The sequence below is a fragment of the Erpetoichthys calabaricus genome, chromosome 1 (assembly GCF_900747795.2).
Source record: "Erpetoichthys calabaricus chromosome 1, fErpCal1.3, whole genome shotgun sequence".
NCBI classification, from domain to species: domain Eukaryota; kingdom Metazoa; phylum Chordata; class Cladistia; order Polypteriformes; family Polypteridae; genus Erpetoichthys; species Erpetoichthys calabaricus.
Window position 1 is genome coordinate 14,681,382 of NC_041394.2, and position 16,644 is coordinate 14,698,025.

Below are 16,644 nucleotides of genomic sequence, written 5' to 3' on the forward strand. Positions count from 1 at the left end.
TCCATTTCCTCCTACTTCGTTCTTTTATCTCACGAATATGTTATTGCAATCCTTAACGGGAGCGTTTCAATAAACTGATTGAAAATAGTTTTGCATTTACCTTTTTAGTAAAAGGCGAGCTTTTAAGCCTGAGAAATCACCCCGTAAATGCACACGTTTAATTGCACATGTGTTAATATGTATGCTTACACAGTATTAAAAGACAGTCAAAAATTAACGTCATTTACCTTCGTTCCCGCGTGTGACTCGTGCTGTAAATCTCTTCCTTGTTTTTAGTTCACGTGATTACGTAAGAGGCGTGATGACGCGATACGTGACTCCGCCTCCTCCATTACAGTGTATGGACAAAAAATATGTTCCAGTTATGACCATTACGCTTTGAATTTCGAAATGAAACCTGCCTAACTTTTGTAAGTAAGCTGTAAGGAATGAGCCTGCCAAATTTCAGCCTTCCACCTACACGGGAAGTTGGAGAATTAGTGATGAGTCAGTCAGTGAGTGAGTGAGTGAGTGAGTCAGTCAGTGAGGACTTTGCCTTTTATTATTATAGATTGAGGATTTGTTCTGTTCTGTGTATTCTATTGTATTAACCCCCCTTCTTTTTGACACCCACTGCACGCCCAGCCTACTTGGAAAGGGGTCTCTTTTTGATCTGCCTTTCCCAAAGTTTCTTCCATTTTTTCCCTACAAGGGTTTTTTTTGGGGGGAGTTTTTCCTCGTCTTCTTAGAGAGTCAAGGCTGGGGGGCTGTCAAAACGCAGGGCCAGTTAAAGCCCATTGCGGCACTTCTTGTGTGATTTTGGGCTATACAAAAATAAATTGTATTGTACTATATTGTATTGCCGCACGCACCACACGACAAAACAGCTCGGGATCTGGTTGGGAACCCCCCCAGGCAGACACTTGGTCCAGTCTCACCCTCCAGAAATGGCCATCTATCTGCTGCAGCCAGATGTTATGCGGGTGTCCCCTTGGCCTGGTCCAGTCACTCGGTTCCTCGGCAATTAGCCGGATCACCCTCGGGTAATCGTGCCACATGGCCGCAGTTCCGTAACTGACGCTCCCTCACAATGCAGGTAATGTGCCTCCTTCAGGATTCCATGAGCAACCATTCATTCGACACAAAGTCAAACCAGTGGTACCCAAGGATTCTCCAAAGAAACACAGTAATGAAGGAGTCCAGATCAAATGATCCTTTAAAAATTATTGGTTGTGATTACTCAGGTTGTCTTTTGCATTATACTAAATTTGTCTAGAGGTCAAACAAATTAAGTGTTATGAATAAGCAAAAGTAGAGGAAATCAGGTATCATGCATACTTGCCAGAGCGTCGCCTCCCAGACTCACCAAAGGCATGTGGTACCAACCCCTGTGGTGAGATTGGGTGCTGTTGGTTAGAGTCTTGTCTGCTTTTTCTCTAACAGCATTGAGAAACCAACCCTGGTCAGAGTCACCAATAACCTGATGACCGCTGACCAGGGCTCTCCAACACTCCTTATCCTCCTGGACCTCACATCACTGTCTTCACTATATAATTGGACTTTCTGGCATTGCTTTGGAGTGGTTTGAGTCCTATCTTACAGATAGGGCTGAGTATGTGGCCCTGGGGGATGCTAAATCTCGTACCCACACTGTCACCAGTGGGGTCCCACAAGGATCAATCTTTGGGTGACCCTCTTTAATATCTATATGCTACCCCTGGGTCACATCATCCACAGGCATGGAGTTTCATTCCATGATACGCAGCTCTATGTGAGACTGGATTTGACCTCCCTTACACCTCCATCAACTCATTCCTCCTGCTTGGATGAGATTGAGGCCTGGATGTCCAAGAACTTCCTTAACCTGAACAGCACCAAAACTGAAGCTCTTTTAATTGGTACCCACCATCAACTTTGTTCCTATTTAAATTGTATTTCCTTTTCTGGTCATACCATTACTTTCTCCCCTTCTGTTAGTAATTTGGGTGTCAAATTAGATTCCCATTTGTCAGTTGATACACATGTCCATCACCTTTGCAAAATTGCATTCCTTCATCTTTGAAACATAGCCAAACTCCATCCTTGCCTCTCCCTTTGTGATGCTGAAAAGCTGGTTCATGCCTTTGTCTCCTCCAGACTGGACTGTTGTAATGCACTCCTCATTGGGATCTCCAGCAAGAGACTTCAAAAGCTCCAACAAATTCAAAATAGTGCTGCAAGGATCCTGATGAGGGTGCGGAAATATCTCACCAATCCTTCGGTCACTTCATTGGCTCCATATCCACTGTCCGTATCAAATACAAACTCTGTCTGCTCACTCACCAGTGCATTGATGGAAATGCTCCACAATACCTTAAGGAACTCCTTATATTAAAATCCACTACAAGAAACCTTCGTCTTGCAAATACCTATCGCGTTCGCCCCCCATGACCAAACTTCATACAACGGATGACCGAGCCTTTGCAGTGGCTGCTCCATGGCTCTGGAATGGCTTACCAGAGAGCCTGAGAACACAGCAGATTGTGGGCTGTTTTGAAAAAGAGCTAAAGACTTTTCTATTTAGGAAAGCATATTAACAAGAATGCTATAATTATTGTTGTTTTATCTCTGTTTTTATCTTGCTTTGCCTTTGTTTAAATTTTTTTATGTAGCACTTTGAGGTTTACTGCAAATGTAAAGTGCCTTTTAAATAAAATGAATTATTATTATTTACTAATTTCTAGACAAAGCCACTGCAAAATGCACCAGCGTGAAGATCATCGTGTATTCTCCACAGGAAAACTCAGAACACAAAAAGTCACCACTGCAAACCCCCACCACCTTCCTTCCCGCCTCCCAAAGTTACCAAGAAAGCATCTAATCCTGGTTGACAATGAGCACACTTGAGGTCCAAGGTGCTGTTCTGTTTCCGAAATTTACTATATGGCCAAAGGTATGTTGAGCACAGAAGTGAGGTCAGTGCTGGGAAACTCCTGATTAGTGAGTTGGCTTGAGAGCCACTGAGTCTCATCAGCGCTTAAAGTGTGTTGACAAAGGGCAGCCAAGCACTTGAGAAGTTGTAAGTAGCTCCATGTTCAGTCAATTGGATTTTTTTTTTAATTTTAAAAACTACAATATTTCTTGTCGTCATTGTATAATGGAAAGTGAACACCAATACCCCTAGATAGATAGATAGATAGATAGATAGATAGATAGATAGATAGATAGATAGATAGATAGATAGATAGATAGATAGATAGATAGATAGATAGATAGATAGATAGATAGATAGATAGATAGATAGATAGGAAATAAACTATATAACAAATTGGTAGGAAAGGCACTAGATAGATAGATAGATAGATAGATAGATAGATAGATAGATAGATAGATAGATAGATAGATAGATAGATAGATAGATAGATAGATAGATAGATAGATAGATAGATAGATAGAAATGAAAGGCACTATATAATAGATAGATAGATAGATAGATAGATAGATAGATAGATAGATAGATAGATAGATAGATAGATAGATAGATAGATAGATAGATAGATAGGAAATAAACTATATAACAAATTGGTAGGAAAGGCACTAGATAGATAGATAGATAGATAGATAGATAGATAGATAGATAGATAGATAGATAGATAGATAGATAGATAGATAGATAGATAGATAGATAGATAGGAAATAAACTATATAACAAATTGGTAGGAAAGGCACTAGATAGATAGATAGATAGATAGATAGATAGATAGATAGATAGATAGATAGATAGATAGATAGATAGATAGATAGATAGATAGATAGATAGATAGATAGATAGATAGATAGATAGATAGATAGATAGATAGATAGATAGGAAATAAACTATATAACAAATTGGTAGGAAAGGCACTAGATAGATAGATAGATAGATAGATAGATAGATAGATAGATAGATAGATAGATAGATAGATAGATAGATAGATAGATAGATAGGAAAAAAACTATATAACAAATTGGTAGGAAAGGCACTAGATAGATAGATAGATAGATAGATAGATAGATAGATAGATAGATAGATAGATAGATAGATAGATAGATAGATAGATAGATAGATAGATAGATAGATAGATAGATAGATAGATAGATAGATAGATAGATAGATAGATAGATAGATAGGAAATAAACTATATAACAAATTGGTAGGAAAGGCACTAGATAGATAGATAGATAGATAGATAGATAGATAGATAGATAGATAGATAGATAGATAGATAGATAGATAGATAGATAGATAGATAGATAGATAGATAGATAGATAGATAGATAGATAGATAGATAGATAGGAAATAAACTATATAACAAATTGGTAGGAAAGGCACTAGATAGATAGATAGATAGATAGATAGATAGATAGATAGATAGATAGATAGATAGATAGATAGATAGATAGATAGATAGATAGATAGATAGATAGATAGATAGATAGATAGATAGATAATGTGAGAAATGGCCGGCAGTTTATCCGCTAGATGGAGTCCTCCCTGCAGCATGGAGGTGCCTCGGATTCCCGCAGGGCATCATGGGAAATGGAGTTCTACTTCACAGCCCTGCTGGGTGCCGTGGGTGCCATCGGGTGAGGCTGAAAGGAGACACAGGGATTTCTATTTTCCCTATAGCCCGTAAGTACTCCCTAGTCACAGGGACGGAAGAACTGAAGTACTTCTGGGCTGAATAAAAATAAGAGTTTTCATCTGATCCGGAAGTGCTATGGAATCACATGGAGTGAAGGACAGAAGCACTTCTGGGTCATGGACTATAAAAAGGACTATGGGAAGCCCAGCAAGGGGAGCCAGAGTATGGAGGAAGTGTGACGGAGATGCTGGGAGGAGAGGTGGATTGATTATTTGTATTATTTTTGATTATTGTGTATTGTGGAGGTGGAGGTGCTTTGTGCACATTATTGAAGTAATTAAAAATATTACTGGTACTTTTACCTGCTGTCCGGACGTGTTGTCTGTGGGTTACATGGAGCAACAGCAACTCCTAGTGTCACAGATAGATAGATAGATAGATAGATAGATAGATAGATAGATAGATAGATAGATAGATAGATAGATAGATAGACAGATAGATAAATAATAATTCTTTACATTTATATAGCGCTTTTCTCACTACTCAAAGCACTCTCCACACAGTGAGGACCCGGGAAGCGAACCCACAACCTCCTTACTGCAAAGCAGCAGCACTACCACTGAGCCACCTGTAAGGTGATAGATAGATAGATAGATAGATAGATAGATAGATAGATAGATAGATAGATAGATAGATAGATAGATAGATAGATAGATAGATAGATAGATAGATAGATAGATAGATAGATAGATAGATAGATAGATAGATAGATAGATAGATAGATAGATAGATAGATAGATACTTTATTAATCCCAAGGGGAAATTCACATACTCCAGCAGCAGCATAATGATAAAAATAATATTAAATTAAAGAGTGATAACAATGCAGGTATACAGACAATAACTTTATATAATGTTAACGTTTACCCCCCTGGGTAGAATTGAAGAGTCGCATAGTGTGGGGGAGGAACGATCTCCTCAGTCTGTCAGTGGAGCAGGACGGTGACAGCAGTCTGTCGCTGAAGCTGCTCCTCTGTCTGGAGATGATCCTGTTCAGTGGATGCAGTGGATTCTCCATGATTGACAGGAGTCTGCTCAGCGCCCATCGCTCTGCCACAGATGTCAAACTGTCCAGCTACGAAAGATTGGTGGTTTTAAAATTATCCATTTGGCCGTGTCAGTCTCCGTGGGTGTGATCGTGTAGCCACAGGGAGTGGGTGAGGTAATTGGGGCAAGTCGCACCTGCACATGCGTGCAATCTATCTCAATTGCTTAATTGGCTTCCTGTGGTGCGCGATTGAGGCGCTGTGCCCATGAAGCTGCATAAGAACGGGCCGGAACAAGGAGAGAGACAGAAAGGAAATGGAAAAGGAAAGAAATGAGAAAAAGCTTGGAGAGCGAGAGTGCAGCATTGGGGCAGTAAAAGAGAATGGACGAGCCAGCTTAAAGAGAGAGGTCAGCGCAGTCAGGGGTCCCGTGTCGAGTGAAGGATTGGCGCTCGAGGGACGGATTGTGCCCATTGACTAAAAGAAAGAGTGGGGTCGACTGGGGAAAGGTCCGCCCCATGTATCCGAGGGAGAAGGAAGACAGGTGGACAACCGACCTGAGCAGTCTGGCAGATGCCGACAGAGGATCAATGGTGTGAGGAGCATGGCGGCTGAAGTCTCTTGGGTGAGCTGGAAAGACTGAGAAAGAGCTGTGCTTGGCTGGTGTGGTTCCAATGTCTGCTGCAGGATTTTAGTCTCATATTAGCCTTGTTTTAAATGTTCGGGATTTATCTTTTAATGGATTATTTTTTGATTGGAACGCTTTGAAGCACTGCGTTGTTTGAACTGTTTTTTTTATGATAAAAGCACTTGCACCTTCTGCACCATCCCCTTGCTTCTCTTGGTGTCCTCATTGTCCAGCTCATCCAGGTACATAACCGACAGTGTTTGGGTTCAAGAGGCTCCTAAAAGAGTGATGGGAGCATGGAGCAGGACCCGCACCATCACAATATGCTGGCCTCTTATCTAGAAAGTTGATTGCTGCCCAGAAACTCCGTGTTACGCTGAGCTGCAGAAAGTTGATTGGTAAATTAATGGATGCCATTAGAGGTTTTAAACTGAGAGTTAGTGTAATCCACGCCCGGCTTATTTTTGGCTCCAGATCTCCACGCCAAGTTCACATCAGTTTCAAACTTTCCATCTTTTATTTATTTATTTATTTATTTATTTATTTTTTTTTTAGGTGTTCACATGAGCATGCATCTCACAGGCTCTCACTGTCTGAGGTCACGCCTGAAAAAAAACGAGGGCTTGGCCGGCCAGAGGGTCTTATTCTTCACACGATCTTTTGGAGAACTTGCCTGTCTTTGGGTATGTTTAACACTTTTTTGGGATTTTTGTTTCACAGCAACTTGTTTTTGACTGGGATAATGTAACAGAACAGCTGGGACCACTTAAGCAGCTGGTCTCCATCATGCAGTGTAAAACAATATGGACTGTGAAGGTTGCCACATTTTGCAAATGAAGGATTTTTTTTAGCCCTGTTCGAGCTCTCGTTTTGTAACAAGTGCCCTTGGCTCCATCAGCGGAGTTCAGTGTGTGTTAAACATAAAACAGAATGGCTGCTTGCGTGACTCCATACTGAAAACTTATTAAAATAAGATTGGTATGAAACAGTGGAAGACACTGCAGTGGGCTGCCACCCTGCCCGGGGTTTGTTTCTGCCTTGCGCCCTGTTGGCTGGGATTGGCTCCAGCAGACCCCCGTGACCCTATGTTCGGATATAGCGGGTTGGATAATGACTGACTGACAGCGGAAGACATTAAATTAAATGTAATGTCCCTGTGGATTTATTTCATAGTCCAAAGATGCATTATTAATTCCATTGACCCAATAAGAATGGATCCAGGACTACCTGGCATCTCAGCAAGAAACTTGGTTGCTGTCCAGAAACTCCAAGTGAACTTGAACTGGAATGAATGCTCTGATGAATGCTGGTGTGGGCTATGCAATGAACTGGAGACCACCCTACCACTCCACCTTTAATGTTAGTTACCCATGTTACCAGGATAGGCTTGTTTACCATGATGTCTCATTTCACATTAGAACATAAGAACAATGTAGATGAGAACAGGCTATTCAGCCCAACAAAGCTCGCCAGTCCTATTCACTTAATTCTTTCAAAAAAACATCAAGTCAAGTTATGAAAGTCCCTAAAGTCCTCCTGTCCACCACACTACTTGGTCTCTTATTCCAAGTGTCTGTGGTTCTCTGTGTGAAGAAAAACTTCCTAATGTTTGTGTGAAATTTCCCCTTAACAAGTTTCCAGCTGTGTTCCTGTGTTCCTGATGAACTCATTTTAAAGTCACCGTCTTGATCCACTGGACTGATTCCCTTCACTTCACTCAGGTCTCCTCTTAATCTTCTTTTATTTAAACGGTAAAGTCTCAGCTCTTTTAATCTTTCCTCATAACTCATCCCCTGTAGTCCCTAAATCAGCCTAGTTGCCCATCTCTGGACCTTCTCTAGTGCTGCTATGTCCTTTTTGTAGCCCTGGAGACCCAAACTGCACACAATACTCCAGATGAGGCCTCACCAGTGTGTTATAAAGCTTGAGCAGAACCTCCTGTGACTTGTACTCCACACATCAAGGTGCTATATAACCTGACATTCTGTTAGCGTTCTTAATGACTTCTGAATACTAACTGGTTGATAGTGTTGAGTCCACTATGACCCCTAAATCCTTCTCATAAGGTGAACTCTTGATTTTCAGACCTCTTGTTGTGTATTCCAACCTCACATTTTTACTTCCTATGTGTAATACTTTACAGTGACTGACATTAAATTTCATTATCCGCAAATCTGCCCAAGCCTGTCTGCTGTCCAAGTCCTTCTGTGATGATTTAACGGATTCCAAATTATCTGCTAATCCACCTATCTTGGTTTTGTCTGTTAACTTAACCAGCTTGTTATTTATATTACTACCCAAATCATTTATTTATTTATATTTAAAATAGCAGCAGCCCCAGCACTGCCCCCTGCTGAACACCACTCTTAACATCAGCCAATTCTGAGAAGATTCTTCACACCATCTCCCTTTGCTTCCTCCATCAGAGATCATTTTGCATCCACCTACACACAACACCCTGGACTCTACCAATTTTTAGTTTGATGCCCAACCTCTTGTGTGGCACCTCATCAAATGATTTCTGAGGGAGGAGGTAATTGTTGGAATATGGGGCATAACACGATACACCAGGGAGGAGGTGAGGAAGAGTGATGCAGTGCGAAGTGTGGCACGTTTGGGAGTTCATAAGGGACCCCCACACTTTGTTGCTTCAAAGCGATCATAACGTTATGGGGGACATTATTGTTTCAAAGTGGTGCATGGTGAGGCACACCAGGGAGGTGGCTATAAAGAGTCATGTGGTGCAAAGTGATGCCTGATCTGGGGTTCTTGGGGGTCCATCCATCCATCCATTTTCTAACCTGCTGAATCCGAACACAGGGTCACGGGGGTCTGCTGGAGCCAATCCCAGCCAACACAGGGCGCAAGGCAGGGAACCAATCTCTTGGGGGCCCATTCCAGCTTATTGCTCTGAAGCAATCACGATTTTACAGGGGAGTTTATTGGTTCATTGTGGTCCCTGGTGTGGTATACCAGTGAAGTGGCTATGAAGAATGATGCAGTGCACAGTATGCCGCTCCATTTTCTGCGATAACTCTCTAAAGTCCAAACTACTAACTGATTTGTAAGATGTCGCCAGTGCTTGTTTTCAACCAATCAGCAAAACTTATCACCCAAGCCCCATTCACGATAGTTTCAAGATCAACAAAAAGTACATACCCTAGAGTAGGAGTTAAAATACGTTGCAGGAACTACAAATGGCTGAGGTTCCTGTGGTGGAAAGGTTACAAAAGTTCTTGAGTTTCTAAAAACTCTGTGGTTTCTGAAAATGTTCCTGCAGTGGGAAAGCAGCTTTAGATGATTAATTCAGATCGAGGTAGTTCTTGGAGCAGAATTAAAAGGTAGGCCTCACTTATAATGTCTTAGACGTGCAACACAGTGAAGAGCCAACCAGTTTAACCAGAACGTTTAAGAGTAATCCCAGCAGACAAGATCTGCTATTTAAGGTTCTCTGCTCTGCTGCTCCAAGTTGGAGATTCTGGCCCGGCCACAATGAGAAGCTGCACTCCTAAAACCAGAAGTCTCCTTGCCGTGCCAGTGTCTAGTAGCAGCAGCCTGCGGTGACTCCTGGTTTTACTCGCACATGCACTCTGATGGCACTTTGCCCCTTCTAATGCTTGTTTACGTGAAGTGCAAGAAGAGACAGAGGAAAGGCGGTCAGGGAGGACACACGTGGTTAGCATTAGAGAGGCTGCTGCACATTCTGTGTTCAGTATGGAGCAAAAGAAATTCAAGAGACGAGATGGGGTGCCATCCAGACAAATAGCACAGCAGCTGACAACAGCGTATAGAAACAATATGCAGGATGTTTAAAAATAATATGGACAAACGACACTGGTGAAACTCAACAAAACTTCAATTTTTAATTGACTTTGACGCTTTCACATAAAATAAGCATTTTATCTCGGCCACAAGTCTACTTCTTCCCCATGACGTTTAGTGTAAGGTGCCACTGGATATTTATAACCTCCATTACTTTATCCTCACTTTGCCACATATATTACACCAGAACGGTGCTCTACACGATAACGTGCAGTGAATACACTTGATTAAGTCAGTGTTGTGTTGCAATTACTTAGTACATTTTCTTTAATTTTTCACTTACTGTGTCACTTAAGTCTTCAATCTGCCTCAAGAATGGTTTAAGATATGAAGAGGTAGGGAAAGAGATGGTGAAGGTGGTAGGGATGAGAACGGCGCGCGTACGTATGCGCCGCCCTGCTGGCCGCTGCCGAGAGTTGATTCTACAATAAAATAAAATAAAAAGAAAAAAAAGGAATAACATTGAAGGTCAATCATCACCCCAAAAGCGGATAGTAGACATCACGTAGTATATTTGTACCAAATTTCAGGTCAATCGGTCAAACGGTTGTGAGCCACAGGGGATTTAAAATCCAGGACAGACAAATGAATAGCCACAGTAGCGTATTATATATTACGATGTTTAAATATTGTGTAAGAGCCATTTTTTAGTTTTTAGGTTAAGTTTATTTAATTAAATTTTAATTTAATTTATTAATTTAATTATTTATTTAAGTTGATAGAAGTATGTTCTTAGTTATCTTGAATGTTTGCCTATATGTTAGTACATAGTCTATGGGTGGTCCTATTATAACCCCCACATGCTGGAATATTCTAACTATTTCTTGTCCCTCTGACTACAGATTAGTCTCAGTTAGTGACCTGCCTTGACGTAAGTAAGGCATGGAGGGCCCACAATTTCAAACCGTGCCCATTTGTATGTAACGTAAAGTTCTCTATTGAACTGCAGAGCCGTACGTATAGAACATAATGAATGCATTAAGTAAAGTCAAGTCAAGTCAAGTTGGGGAGCATGCATTGGTAAGGCACGTTGCCGCACCCACTACACAACGAAACAACTAGGGATCCCAGTTAGCAACACTCCAGACAGACACGTTTGTCCAGTCCCATCCTCCAGAAATGACCCTCTATCTGCCACAGCCAGGTGTTACGTGGGCGACACCTTGGCCTGGTCCACTCACTCGGGTCCCCAACAATGAGAATCTTACAAGCCGGATCACCCTTGGGAAATGTGCCACATGGCCATAGTGCCGTAACTGACGCTCCTTCACAATTCATTCGGGATTCCATGAGTAACACAAAGTCAAACCAATGGTACCCAAGGATTCTCTGAAGAGACACAGTACCAAAGGAGTCCAGTCTTCATCTCAGGTCACTGGATAGCATCCATGTCTAACAATCATATAGCAAGACAGGAAGCACCAAGACTCCAAAGACTTGGACCTTCGTCCTTTTGCATAGATATCGGGAGCGCCACACACCCCTTTCCAACGACCTCATGACCCCCCATGCCCTTCCAATCCGTCCACTGACTTCATAGAAAGAGTCACCAGAGACATGAATGTCACTGCCAAGGTAAGTAAACCTCTCGACGAGGTCGACACTCTCTCTGCAGACAGACACACTACTGATGGCCGTGCCCAAGAGGTCATTAAAGTAAGTAAAGAATAGAGAAATAAAATCATTTAAGTTTAACAAGAAGAGGTTATGTTTTTGTGTCTTTTATTCTGCATGTGTAACTATTTGTTGTCCCTCTGACTACAGATTAGTCTCAGTTAGTGACCTGCCTTGACGTAAGTAAGGCATGGAGGGCCCACAGTTTCAAACCGTGCCCAGTTGTATGTAACGTAATGTGCTCTATTGAACTGCAGAGCCGTATGTATAGAACATAATGAATGTGTTAAGTAAAGCATAGAGAAATAAAATAACAATTTAAGTTTAACAAGAAGAGGTTACGTTTTTTTTGCCTTTTATTCTGCGTGTGTAACAATTCTTTTCTCTATTCTTGTGTGAACTGTTTGCTTTGAATCTTCACTAAAGCTTTTTAAAAAGCGAACACATTTTTGGACTGAGAAATTTCTTTTGGTACGCGTTTGACTCTTGCTTGATCCTGCCGTACCTATTGTACTTAGCAGCTACATTTCGTTTATATGACACACAGTGTATTTTAACACGTACAATAGAATAATTTGTCATGCATGGGTGTGTGAGGGTCACTGTTACGGTGTGTAATACCACCCCAGGACGAGAGGGGGCGCAGTTGCTAACCCTGTCATTTCTTTTTGTCTCTGCAGCACCATTGAGAGAAACTGAACTCCACCCCCAGCATTCCAGAGGCCCCGCCCATGAGGACTGGGAAGACATTTCCAGAGGAGGGAGACTCACTTCAGGGGGAAGCCTCCGTATGACAGAACTCCCTGTGACTAACAAGCCCCTTTTACTACAGTGCCCAGGTGGCACTTTCAAAGCCTGATTTCTGTTATGCCACAAATCCATCCATCCATCCATCCATTATCCAACCTGCTGAATCTGAACACAGGGTCACGGGGTCTGCTGGAGCCAATCCCAGCCAACACAGGGCACAAGGCAGGAACCAATCCCGGGCAGGGTGCCAACCCACCGCGGGGCACACACAAACACACCCACACACCAAGCACACACTAGGGCCAATTGAGAATCGCCAATCCACCTAACCAGCATGTCTTTGGACTGTGGGAGGAAACCGGAGTGCCCGGAGGAAACCCACACAGACACGGGGAGAACATGCAAACTCTACACAGGGAGGACCCGGGAAGCGAACCCGGGTCTCCTAACTGCGAGGCAGCAGCGCTACCACTGTGCCACCGTGCCACCCTATGCCACAAATGCTTTTTTGTATTCAGTTGTTTGGACAATTGCATTAAACGGAGTGGCCTGGTTGGTACCCCAAGTTTCTTTTGGATTCTGGTCATTCTTCCATTTATCCCAAGTTAATAGGAGACTGGATTAACACACCCTGGTCTGATGAATCTCAATTTCTGTTGAGGCACACAGATGGTAAGGTCAGAATTTGGCACCAACAGCATGAATCCTTGTACCCAACTGTTTTTTGTCATCAATCCGAGCTGGTGGTGGTGGTGTGGGTGGACCCATTAATACTAATCAATCATCGCTTGAATGCCACGGCCTATTTCAGTAATGTTGCTGACCATGTGCATCCCTTCATGGGCACAATTTCACCGTCTTCTAATGGCTATGTCCAGCATGGTAATGCACCATGTAATAAAGCAAAAGTCATCTCAGACTGGTCTTGCGATCATGGCAGTGATTTCAGTGTTCTTCAGCGGCCTTCCCAGTCTCTACATCTGAATCCAATTGAACAGCTTTGGATATGTGAAGGAACAGGAGATTCACAGCATGAATGTGACAGCAGTGATGCCAAGGTGGGCCGAAATCTCAAAGCAACTTATGGAATTAGGAATTAAGAATGGAGAACAAAAGGAGACCTCACCCGGTATTAGTGCAGTGGTCCTAGCAGTTTGGACACTGTGCCAGTCCTACAGACAATCCTACAGTACGATGCCAAGTAACATAACATTCAGTACGTGTCTGTTGGATAAAACTGGTATGGTTGAATAAAAGCTCATATAAACACGGGAAGAACATGAAAATGCTTGAATTTGAACCTGTGATGGAAGCAGCATCATTCTCTGTGCCACCTCATGCTATATCACACGTTTGCTAATAAGGAGGGCTCCTCGGCTTTTGCCTTTCGTGCCCTGGAATTATTTACTCATGCACACACCATTTTTGAGTGTTTTTTTTTTACAAGTTTAATTTTATAAGCTGTGTTTAACAAATTGCAAATACCTGAAAAATATTTCCTGCTCAGCATGATGTCATCCATTAAAGGGATGAATTAGGCAATTAGTGAGAAAAAAATACAAGACAACCCCACAGAGACACAAAGCTGAAATAGAACTGCAGCATTGGGCCAGTGGACGACACGATTGATTTAGGATGAATATAAATGGCCTTATGGTGGGACATCAATACAGCTTGGCTTATATACTTATATATTTTCATTTGTTTTCCTGTCCAAAGGTGTCTGCTCCCATGGAAAGAAGAAACTTGTTTAGTCTGTAGGAACCTCGTGCTCACTGCAGTCTTTGAACGTAACCTTCTTTCTGATGGCCATATACCTGTGCCACCTTTCCATCGAGCTGCAAAGGAAACACCAGCTTTCAAAATCCAAAGTGATCCTTTGTCCTGGTGGATGAGCCTTTGACATTGGAGTCCTCTCCATGTCTATAAAGCCTGACCTTTTGTTGCTTGTCGTCTTCAATTTGATCTTCCTGATTTTCATCTTGTTGCTTCTTGTATGGTGCCCTGCTGTGGCACAGTGTGTCATGGGTTCATGTGCGATGCTTTGCGTCATGGTGCCAGTTTTTATTTAATTAATTTTTACTCAGTTATTTGCACCCATCTACAAAAATCATCCTAAACTCCCCCTTCATTTGACCCGGCTGGCACCCTTGTTTTCATCGTACTCATCTCCTCCACAGCAGTCAGTGTCTATCCCAGCAGCCACCATCACATTGTAGTCTCTTGGATACTTCTCCTCCTCATCACTGATTTTACAAGTATAGTATTGTCACACATATGCGTAGGAGACAATGGGCTAAACTAAAGATAAAACGCCTGGTCAGGGGTTGACAAAGTGCACTAATGTCTTTTCTCCCTCTTCTGCAGATCACCAGAAGGAAACACCACCTAAACCCTAACCGGGTTCCACTTCCGTCTCCATTCCACACCATTCTACTGACCTCACTGCTGCCTGTTCCCCATTGGACCCGTCACTGTGATAGTTTTTTAATTAATTGGTGAGGTGCATTTTTATTCCGCTTTCTGCACCCGTCTACAAACATCACCTAGAACTGCACCTCTTTTAGTTTGATGCCCACCATCTCATGTGGCACCTCATCAAATCTCTTTATTATAATAAAAAAATCTTGGGTTGAGAAGTGATCTTCTCGGAAAGACACTTTGACGTCCTGCGAGACAAGACTTTACAACCTTTGGAAGCAAGACCCGTGAGATGTTGACTTTTGCACGTCACGCCCTACTTACAAACAATTTAAAACAAGATCATGGACATCTAACCTCTCATGTTAGAGGTATGCTTTTGTTGGATACACTTCATGTGCCCCCAGCTCTTAAACATTTTATATGTTCTATATAGGAGCGAAGAAGAAAGAGCAGCGTGTCGAAAAGAGACACAAAATAGTTGGAGAGAAAAGAAGGCAAAAAAGAATAATAATCTATTTGCAAATTCAGAAAATAAGGAAAGTAATAATCAGCCTGGACCAAGTGGAATTGAAAACCTCGTAGGTCTAATAATGGGGTCAGAAAATAAAGACGTTCAAAAACGTTGGCGCGATACACATGCAGAGCAGGTTAGAGATTATGAAAGTAGTAAAATTCGAAAGTATCAAAAAAAGGTTGGCACGATACACAAACAGAGCAAGTTAAAGAATATGAAAGTAGTACAATTCGAAAGTATCTAAAAAAAAAAAAGTAAAGATCACATTAACACAAACAAACGGAAATGATTACTCAGTGAAATAATGGAACAGCAAAAAGAGATCAAATATATGGATATAGGTGATATGGCAGAAGTATGTAGATATTATAAGGCTTTAAAGTTTAAGTCGGAGACTTGTAGTTCGTCTAATTCATGTTGCCATCAGGGAAAAGTAGTGTTGCCTCCCAATGAAGAGGCGTAGCCGCAAGAATTAAAAGATTTGTTGTTTGGTGAAAGTGAAATCCACAAACACTACAGGTAAAACATCCGTCTACAATAATCTTTTTGCGATCACATCATTCAATGCTCAAAACGTAGATTTACACAATAATGGACCATACGCTATATGAGAATCTGTGGTCCCGCAACAATTACAGCTACAACAAGTTTAATTTCGAAGAAACCACAATTCGGTCAGGTGTATGTATGGCATGTATGTCACTGGTTCCAACATGGACAATGACAACTGGGTCCACCCCCACCATGACCAAGAGCCTATCCACCCTTCCATGTTGGTCCCCCACCTGTGCACCTGGAAGGCAACACACTGTGACTCTCTGTCTTTAGAGTAAACATGCGCTTCAATCCCCTTAATGGTTGACTCCCCAAATACCTCTTCATTTCTGGGAACTAGTTTTGAGGTGGTCTGTTGGGGCTCCTCATCCCAGATTACCACCTCAGAATCATTAGAGACACCATCCAGCTCCGTAAAGACCTGAAAACGGTTTGACACTTCTAATTCTGGGTATGATGGGCAGACATGGCCATTACATGGCCGGGACGCCAGCTAGATCGTAGGACTGGGCGAGAGAGCATAGGTAGGGCACTAGAGAGAGCTAGAGAGCAGCCCTCTTGGGTGGCTGTGGCACTATGGATTCCTGCAGGGCATGCTAGGAGTTGAAGTGTGGCACATACTCTGTTGGGTTCCGTGGGGGGCACCAGGGGGAGCTGCAGAGCCCTAAATGGTGCTTTTACCACACCTGGGAGTGATTTCAGTTCCG